This window comes from Pituophis catenifer, unplaced genomic scaffold (assembly GCF_029215685.1).
Source record: "Pituophis catenifer annectens isolate HBS135680 unplaced genomic scaffold, rPitCat1.0.hap2 SCAF_1, whole genome shotgun sequence".
In the NCBI taxonomy this organism is placed as follows: Eukaryota; Metazoa; Chordata; class Lepidosauria; order Squamata; family Colubridae; genus Pituophis; species Pituophis catenifer.
The window spans coordinates 89,203,670-89,213,837 of NW_027256881.1; positions in this window are offsets into that span (position 1 = coordinate 89,203,670).

A 10,168-nucleotide genomic window follows, 5' to 3' on the forward strand; every position below is an offset into this window, starting at 1 on the left:
GGACTCTCTGCACATTTAATGACTCATTTTGGCGGTTGGTGGAAGCCAATTGTTCAATGCACAAATCGTTCTGCCAACCTTGAGAGCAAAGCTCCCCCTCAAGTGCAGGAGCTGTCAGGACAGACAGACAGACAGACACAAACACACACACACACATACACACACACACACGTATGCACAATTTTTTTTTCACAAATATTTCCATGTTCATTAGGAAATGAAATGGTGTCTAAGACTGGCAATGGGCATTCATTAAAGGCATGGAAAGTTTCCCTTCAGCACCCTAAAACTAGTTCGTTAGGCTTTGATCGCCTAAGTCCATGATAGTGAACCTATGGCACGCGTGCCAGAGTGGCACTCATTGTGGGCACGCACGCTGTCGCCAGCTGTTCTTCTGGTTTCTGGCATGCACATGTGCGCTGACCATCTGGTCTTTGTGGGCACTGGAGCACCTGAAAATGGCCCCAAAAATGACCAAAAAAACCCAGGCTGTTTTCTGGGCTGTTTTCAGGCCATTTTTCCAAAAATGTGTGTGCATGCATACCAGCCAGCTGGTCTTCGGGTTTCTGGCGCTCTGGCACACACACATGCACACACGTTCCAGTTTGGGCATTCAATGCTGTAAAGATTCACCATTACTGGCTTAAGTTCTTTCCAAAGTAGGGATGAAGCAGATTAGTTTGAATCTTATTCAGGTACCTAGCTAAATGTTTGAGAGACACAAACCGTGCAAGGGAAGGGATTCACACTCTCCCAATAATGTCATGTATATTGACTTTACATCACTTCACACCAACCTTGTTCTGGATGCACAAAATTCAGGATTTAAAGAAGGGAGAAGATACGCTGAGAATGAGACCTGAACAATCAATATTGTGCCTTCCCTTCCCATATTGGAAATGGGAAATTTAAGTCCCTTGAACTCAATACTGATTAAGGGCAGATCGTAAAAAGGCTTTCTGCACAACATCATCTCTCTCTCCCCTTTTTTTTGTTTCTTCTCTTAAATTATGGAAGACTAGGAAGAGTCACCTTTTACACTCTTTTGCTGATGGAGTTACTGAATGAATGACTTCTTGGCCATCATTTATGGAAGGCAAGCATACAAGTAGAGCTAAGTAAGTTCAAATATATATACAGTATATATGTCGCTTTTCATAAAAAACAAGAGCTTTATATGTATGTATGCATTAAATTTATACACCACTCATCTTGCCATTTTTATTTGTTTCAGAAATTTAATCAGACAAATGAAACAAGCTGTTGAAAATCTACTAGACAAAGCTAGTAAAAGATGCTTTAAAATGCCTAGGCTGATAGCTTAGTTTTCTGCTTAGCTTAAGAAATAAAAATGTACTCTCCATTTGGGTTGGCTTGTGTACCCAACATATTATGCAGTGGTGGGATTCAGCCAGTTTGCACCACTTCGGGAGAACCGATTGTTAACTTTCTGAGCAGTTTGGCAAACTGGTTGTTGGAAGAAATCATTAGGGCAGAGAACTGATTGTTAAATTACTTGAATCCCATCACTGATATTATGGTATGGTAAAACTCATGTGACTCTTTGGGGAGCTGGGATTCCATAGCTGTACAGTAGTGACCAAAATTGTGGAAACCTTTTGGGAAAAGTGTATTTTCTAAAACTAGCTAATAACACCACTTTTCTTTTGAGTAGTACTATATAATTATATATCAATGGAAAGATAATTTAATCAAGAATGTAATGTAATAACTTTTATGAAGGATTTGCTATTAGAATAGCAGTTACGGTATAAAGAAGAAAAGTGAAACACATAGAAAAAATGAGATATACAAAAATTATCACATCAGTTAATACTTAGTTGGGTAATCTTTAGCATGAATTATGGCCTTACAATGTCTTCCCATGGAGTGAACCAAGTCTTTTAGTTCTGCAGCTGTTATAATGTGAAACCAAGATTGAATGATTGCTTCTATTAACTGGGTTTTATTGCTGGGTTGCTTCTGACTAACAAGTTTCTTTAGTCGGCTCCATAGATTTTCAATTGGGTTAAAATCTGGGCTATTCCCAGGCCATTCCAGCAGTGGAATATGATTATCTTGAAACTCCAAAAAAAAAGGTGGTGTAATTAGCCATCAAACCTCAAAAATACACTTTTCCCAAACAGTTTCCACAATTTTGGCCACTACTGTAGTGACTCAATAAAAAGCCCTCTACCTTTTAATAATTAATCTCACCTCTGATTGAAATGGCATCAGCCACTGACCTTAAATTATATGCTAGTTAGTGCAGAAGAGGCAGCCTTTCAGGCATTTCATTTGGGCTCCAATTCTTTGAAGTCTTAATAAGTAGTCATTGAGATTTGGATCTGGATCCAGAAATGAATGGGGTGCCAGTGAAATTCTATTCACATTCAAGAGACATGATCTAAATTGTAAATCAAAACATGGTTGCTAAATTAAGCTTCTTGCTTGTTGCTTTTTTAGGTGAGGGGAAGCCAAATATGATGTTACCAAAGCACAGATAATGCCTGACACATCGGGATTCTTGGATAGTCTGATTCCTATAACTATTGATACTCTGGTATCAATTTACCGGTGTTAAAATCTAATTGTGCTCTTGCAGCAAGAAAACTTACTGAGTTCCTGAGAATGCAAATGTGCAGCTGTCTGCAAGGAGTATAAATCCTTCCATTCCCCACCATCCAGTCAGAGCTGAAGAAGCTTCTTGGATGAGAAATGAAACATCTTCAAAGAAAAACCAGAGAGTCCAGTTGCCTCTTGAAAAAGCACCTTTGGGACAACCATGACCTGGATGACTGAGAATCTCCATAGACACTTACTAAGTTCCTATTAACATAGCAGTAACTATGTTTGAAGTTTGAATTTACTAGATGTTAACACTTAATTTTTATTGGAATACATTGTGAATTAAGGCTGCAATTTGCAGCAGTAGTTGTTTTCAAATAGCATTATATGACCAAGAAAAAGTAGTAATTGTGGAATGGGTGGTAGAGGATACATTCATATTTTGCAGAATCCTTAGTTTTAAGGGGATAACATCCACTGAGAAAGACTCTTCCCATATCCTATTTAGGACTTGGGTACATCATAACATCTCTTGATAATGTATCAAGACCACCTTTTAGCAAGCAACTCTTTTCTTTCCCCTCACTTAGTGACAGGGCAAGGCTGAGGCCATGGGTGCCCATAGCTTGGCCAAATGGATTATTTATCCATTGCTGGAACTTTATCCTGAAGTTATGAGCGGTTATATTGATCAAGCAAGGGCAACAGGCCAGTATCTTGATTTCAGAATCAGAAGCTTCATATTGTCTGTAATGGGAACTGAGAATAACCTTGGGAGACTGAAGGAAGAACTGCAGACCAGACAACAGTCAGGCAACAGATAGTGCACAGAAGGGCTGTGGATAGAGAAAGCATCTCAGAAAGGAACTTCTGTAGTTTTTTTGGCAAGTAAAGGCAAGGGAGGGGAGAAATGCTTTACAACAAAGTTAGCATTAGTAATTGTGGTTTTGGTTTGATTGGTTTGGTTTCTACTTCAAAGGACTGACAGTCCCTATGCAGGACTGAATATTCCCAGCTCTACTTTCTTCTGTATCTGGAAGGAACTCTCCCAGTTTAAATAGCTGACTAGGCTTAAGATTCAGCCTGAGCTGATATGGGCCTCTGTTGGGAAATATCCAACCGGCAGGGAGGAAGACTCAAATTATTTTATTTAAATTATTTAATTACCCTTTAAACTGTTTTTTAAATTTTGTATGCTCTGTTTTATCTCGGCTGTTCACCCTCCTGAGTCCTGCTGGAGAAGGGCGGTATACAAATAAATAAAATAAAATAAATAAATAAATAAATAAATAAATAAATAAATAAATAAATAAGGGGGAATTAGCCTTGAATAGTTGTGCAACTGCAAGAGATCCAAGACTGACCTTCCCTGTCCAAACTTATTATGGAAGCTTATTTATTCATTTCCAAGGGAAGGGAAGCCGTCTGTGGAGATTCCTGTATTATAGGCAGACTACAATAAAATAGTTAAGTTGAATTCAACGTGTAGATCTGGTCACTTGTGCCTGACAGCTTCTTCTGGTCAGAGTCCAGGGTATTATTAGATGTGGTTTCAAATGCCACATCTAGTCCCTGCCAGTCAGTCAATGCTGTTGTTGTGCACTTTCCATAAAACAAGTGTCAGTTTCCTTCTGTTGTGGGAGTTAGATTTCTGCAAATGGAAGTTCCCTGTCTGTATAAAATTACACTATTGTAGTAAGAAGAAATTGGGACCTGATGCAATGGAAAGCATTGACATCAAAAACTGGTGGGTGGGAATCAGTGGGCAGGCTTATTTTACTTCCTGCATGGTTCAGAAAGTTGACCATGGGAGAAATGGGAGGGGTTGATTATTGTCCTGAGCTTACAATGGTGCCAGCAAGACTGTACAAAAGTTAGGTTCAAATGACCCTCTGAAGATTTGTGGCCAAAGAAATTAAGTGGACAGTTACTTTAAATTTCATTAATTTAACTGGAAGAACTTCAAGAATTGCTTAAGAGCAGAACTATCTTAGCAGCAAAAATTATTCTCCCATTGAAAAAAACTCTAAGGGGAGAGTGCTCTACCAACAGTCTTCCTTTAAGACTTAATTGAAACAAAGAACGTCAGAGAAGATGCAGTCTACTAGAAATTTGACTGTACAATGAAAGTTGTATAGTCAACTTTGAGTTGATTTGACCCAAGCATCCTTGGTCACCGTTTAGCATTTATCTAAATAAATGCAAGAGCCCTTGTGGGGATTTCTCTGAAACTGCTTTTTAAAAAAGAATTTCTACAACAAATTGTATTTTACCAAACTGGATGAGAACGGGGAAAAAAAATATCTAGAGAATTCCTCTGGTTAGTACTATCTATGAACAAACATTTAGGAGTTCACTTAGTAAAGTGATCAAAAGTTTTTCAAAAGGACAATAGACTAAAAAACAGGGAAGACACCTAATAGTAGTAAGGCTATGATTTTAAAATAAAGCTACTCCATTTGTTACTGCCTGTTTTTAAAACAACCCCTAACACTTTGGTACCTGCTTTCTGTGGGCCTGTGCAATTTTCAAAGTTCTTCAGATGGTCCTGAGGTTCCTCAGAGGCCTGTCAGAGAAACCTCAGTTGGGATAGTGAATAATGGACATCTTGCTCAATCATGTGATTCCCCCCCCCCAGTGTTACAGAGTGAGGGAAAGTCCTCTGGATGTGTTGATTTATGCAGAAGTGGTAGAAGCAGTCCCAAGGTGCTTTCCTGGTACCTTGTGTGAATCAAGCCGTGAAGACTTGTGAGCCAAGCCCTGCCGGTTTTTTAATTTATTTATAAGCTGCTGTGAAACTCATTCAGGATAGAAGTTCTTAAAACCACACTTGTGGATTTGTGTAATTTTTGTTTACGATTCTCTCTACCTGCAAGATGTGTTCTCCTTTAAAAACCAAATGTATAAATAAATCTCATTTCTTGGTGTCTTCATAGTTACCTCCAAGGAAACTTATGATTTCTCTATGGCGATAACTCAAGGAAGAAAATGTTTACTTGGGTTTAATTTCCATACCATCACCTCTCTCACCCATGACTAATCTACCTTATCAGCTTTCCTTAAACTGATGCTTTTTGAATAGATTGGAATATAGCAATAGCAGTAACACTTGGACTTATATACTGCTTCATAGTGCTATACTGCACTCTTTAAGTGGTTTACAAAATCAGCACATTGCCCCCAACAATCTGGGTACTCATTTTATCGACCTCAGAAGGATGGAAAGCTGAGTCAACCTTGCGCTCATCAGGATGGAGCATCTGGCAGTGGGCAGAGTCAATCTGCAATACTACAGCCTAACCACCGTGCCACCACAGCTCCTAACTTATAACTCCCATTAAATTCAATTTACTTAGCCAATGCTCATGCTGCCTGGAGACCATAACCATTATGGTTTACTGCAATGGGAGAACAGGTTGGATTAAGGCTGATACATATGCCAACAGAATGATAACCGATTCCTCCCTCCCAAGGCCTGGGGCATGAGTAGAGATCACTTTGTTGTATTTGCTGTATTTTTTTCCATGTACATCTTAATTCAAGCTTTGTATCATGGTTATAATGAGGCCCACATGAATTAAACATTCTCAGAATATTCCTGTTAGAACACAGAAAACTCTAATCAGTCATCTAACACTTGCTTTGTCCACTGATGGATGGCATTTTGTTGATTTCAGTATAAACTTTTCAGTCACATAATGGGTGTAGAGATAATGTAGAACCAAAAGTGCTTCCATCTTTTGTGGCAATTCTAAGTATAACCTCCGTGCTATGAACATAATAGTATTTGAACTGTAGATGTCTTGCCATCATAAGTTCCCCTCTCCAACTCCTTTCTTTGCTCTCTCCCCGGTACTGCCTGCAGTCCTGTTTTGAAATGCTGGGCTATTTTGGGAAGGGTGGTGATGTAAGGGAAATCTATTTTTTATCTGAAATTGGTTCTGCAAGATTTGAAATTATATCTCAAAACATAAACTCACATAATTCTTCATATTATTTTTTGATAGCCAGATTAAGAGGTCCAGGATAATTTTTTTTCCAGGCGTGCAGCTTCCTTCTTTTAAAGTCCCAATTTATGCCATATATTATGATAGCAGTAATATATTTACAACCTGGCCATCCTTTTACAATATTTACAGTGCTTTGGATGGATTTTGTCACTGTTACTGTTAGGTACACCATAGCATTAATCTCCTTCCAAAATATCAGAACAAAACAAAATGGTGGGGTAAAAATTAAGAAGATTCTGCAAACAGTTTTTTCCTTCCAAAATGGCAGCTGAAAAGAGAAAGAGACTTTCTCTATCAGATTTTTTTTTTCACAGCAAACTGGTAGCTGTTTGGGTCTACTGAAGGACCATCATAAAAATAGAATTAAAATTAAAATAACCAAATAAACACTGTGAAGTTGCAGTTCCGCCTCTTCTCTTTGGGACCATAGTGTGATTTATGTCAGTAAAAGCAAACGGCACTTTGAGGAAAGCAAACATTTTTGACCCCCTTTGAATGGGGGACAAAAGAGTGCCAGGATTGAGGGTGGGAATCTTTGGAGAGAAACAGAGGTAATGAAATAGGTCCTATCCACATGAATTAACACTGCACATTACACTGTACACTGCACAGTTTGCATTGAAACTCCTACTCTTCTTATTCTTTCCTCCATTCACCCTTCTGTGCCATGCCAGTATGAACCTGTGAATAAGAATGTGGAACATTTATAGAGGAAAGACCTCATTAGCTGTTTCTGGGTACAATTTCCTGCAAACAAGTCTTACACCCTCTCCATTTTGAGCAAAATCTAATGTACAGGCAGGTCTAATGCATGGAAATATTCAAGCAAGGGACAAATGCTTTCTTCATGGAGCCTCCCTGGACTTTTTTGCAGTTCATTCTAATCACTCTGTATTTGCAAACAAACCTATATCAATGGATTTATCCTGTTGTACCATGCAAGCTAATATAAAGACAATATTTTAAAATGGTTTTAAAATCAGGGTGGCGTATTGCTGGCACGATTGCAAAGGAAGCAATTTAGAACTCACTTCCTCAGAGGTAATTACCTTATCAGCTGCAGTCCAATGTTATTCCTTTTCAAAGTATTTATATCAGCAGAATTTAAACATTACAACTCCATCAGTTGTGATTGTATGCTTTATTTGGAAGAAACACTCCCTTCACCATCCTGTATGAAAGTACGTGGGAAACAGCTGGTAACCACCCAATGTATAACCCTACTTGCCCAGGTAGAAGATCTCTAGATATAAGCTATTGTGCACATTTTGTAAAATCTCCCATACAGTGGTGGGATTCAATTTTTTTTACTACCAGTTCTGTGGGCGTGGCTTGGTGGGCATGGCTGAGTGGGTGTGGCTGGATGGTCATATGTCTAGGTGAGTGTGGCTGGATGGTTATGTGATTGGGTAGGCATGGCCAACCAACATCATTCACGTTGAGGGGCGCTTTGCCTTGCCCTGCTTGTCTGGCCTCCCGAGCTCTTCTGGTCTTTGTCTGTTAATTTGTCTACTACTGCAGTGTCTGGTTGATCATCTAATGCCCACCTGTCCTTCTGGATCGGGAACTCCCACAGATTCTTAGCTCTATTATTCTCCACAATCTTCTGTGGAAACTCCTTGATGGCTGGCTGGATAATTCTGGGAGTTAAAGTCCATACATCTTTCAGCTGAGAGACACTGATCTACCCCTTGGGCAGGGGTGAAATGCTCCCAGTTTGGACTGGCTCGGGCGAGTAGGTAGTGGAGATTGAGGCTAGTTCACCGAACTGGGAGCAATGGCTGGCTGGCCATGCCCCCGAACCAATCCGCGGCCCGCAGTCCTGCCATGCTTGCCTGCCTTCCATGCTGCCTTCCTGGTGTCCCGGTGGCCAGCTTGTGAAGGCAGGCAAGCAGAAGTCCACGTGGAAGGCAGGCAACATGGCAGGGCTGTGGGGAAGGAGCTAGCAGTTTACTGCCCCCCCCCCCACTCAAGCAGCGGCTTCCCTGCTCAGCCCCAACAAGCTATGCATCCATAGCAATGGGGTTGTTTTGTTCGCCACAGTGGTGCTTTGGGAGGGCAGGTGGACATATTCATTATAGTTGTCAGCTGCAGACATCCGCCTGCCCTCCCAAAGTACCACCTCGGTGAACAAAACAACCCCATTGCGCTGCGCCTCCTTCTGCAGCCAAACGCGCCTAGCCATCCATGCCCTTTCCTCAAATAGGCTGTGCATGGGGTGCTTGGAGAGTGAGCGAGCAAGAGAGCTCTCCAACTGTGTGTGTGTGTGTGTGTGTGTGTGTGTGTGTGTGTGTGATGTGAAGCTAAGGCACCCAAACTTCTGGCAGCTGCGGGGCAGCTTCTGAGCAGCCAGCTCCACCTGACCTACTCCCTGAGTCTCGCCGTTCTCCTGCCCACCCCCCCAGCTCAAGCAGCGGCAGACTCTGTGGGACAACAGGACCTCTCATTTTTCCCACAGCACGGTGTACGCTTGGTACCTCTGCTTGTATGCTTGCAAGCGATGATCTTTTCTGCTTCTCTTGGGATGCTGGTGCAGGCACCATGGATGCAGAGCTTGTTTGGGCTCAGCAGGGAAACCGCTGCTTGAGCTGGGGTGGGGGCGCAAGAGAACAGTGAGACTCAGGGAGTAGGTCAGGTGGAGCTGGCTGCTCAGAAGCTGCCCTGCCGCTGCCAAAAGTTTGGGTGCCTCGGCTTCAGATCGCTCGCTCGCTTGCTCGCTCCCTCCCTCCCCCCCCACACAAACAGAAGTTGGAAAGCTGTCTTGCTCTCTCTCTCTCCAAGCACCCCATGCACAGCAGAGTGACGTGAATGACGTCAAACTGGCCACGGCCACCCAGTCACATGACCACCAAGCCACACCACACAAAGCCACGCCCACAGAACCAGTAGCAAAAAAAATTTAGATTTCACCCCTGCCCTTGGGTTCTATTTAGTATGGTAAATCCCTGCTTCTATGGATCTGGTGCTTAGTGTCTGTTCTTGTGCTGTTATGATCAGTGATCAGTTCACCAAAACCATGACAGTAGCAATATTGTCTAAGTAGCAATAGCCCTTAGACTTATATGGTGCTTTACAGTGTTTTACAGTCTACTCTAAGTGATTTACAGTTAGCATATTGTCCCAACAATCTGGCTCCTCATTTTACCAACCTCGGAAGAATGGAAGGTTGAGTCAACCTTGAGTTGGTGAGATTCGTACTGCCGAACTGGTGGCAGCTGGCAGAGATAACCCACAATACTGCATTCTAACCACTGCACCACCATGGCTCTTTTTGGTAATAATAAAGATAGTTCTCTCTCAATGACCATAGTTGGGACTGGTGACTCTAAATACCGTGGTTGCTAAATGGAAAATCACATGAACGTGATGGACTTACACCATCACTTTTAATTATCCAATTGTTGAGCAAAGCGCTGTTGTTAAACATGACCATGACTTATAATTTTGCATTTGCATTCTCTTAATTCTGCTTGTGGCAAACTGATTGGAAAACATGCAAGTGGTGATCATGTGACCATGGGATGCTGTAACAGTCTTAAATGCAAGAATAGATCCCAAAGCTGTTTTTAAACACCATCATAATTTTGAAC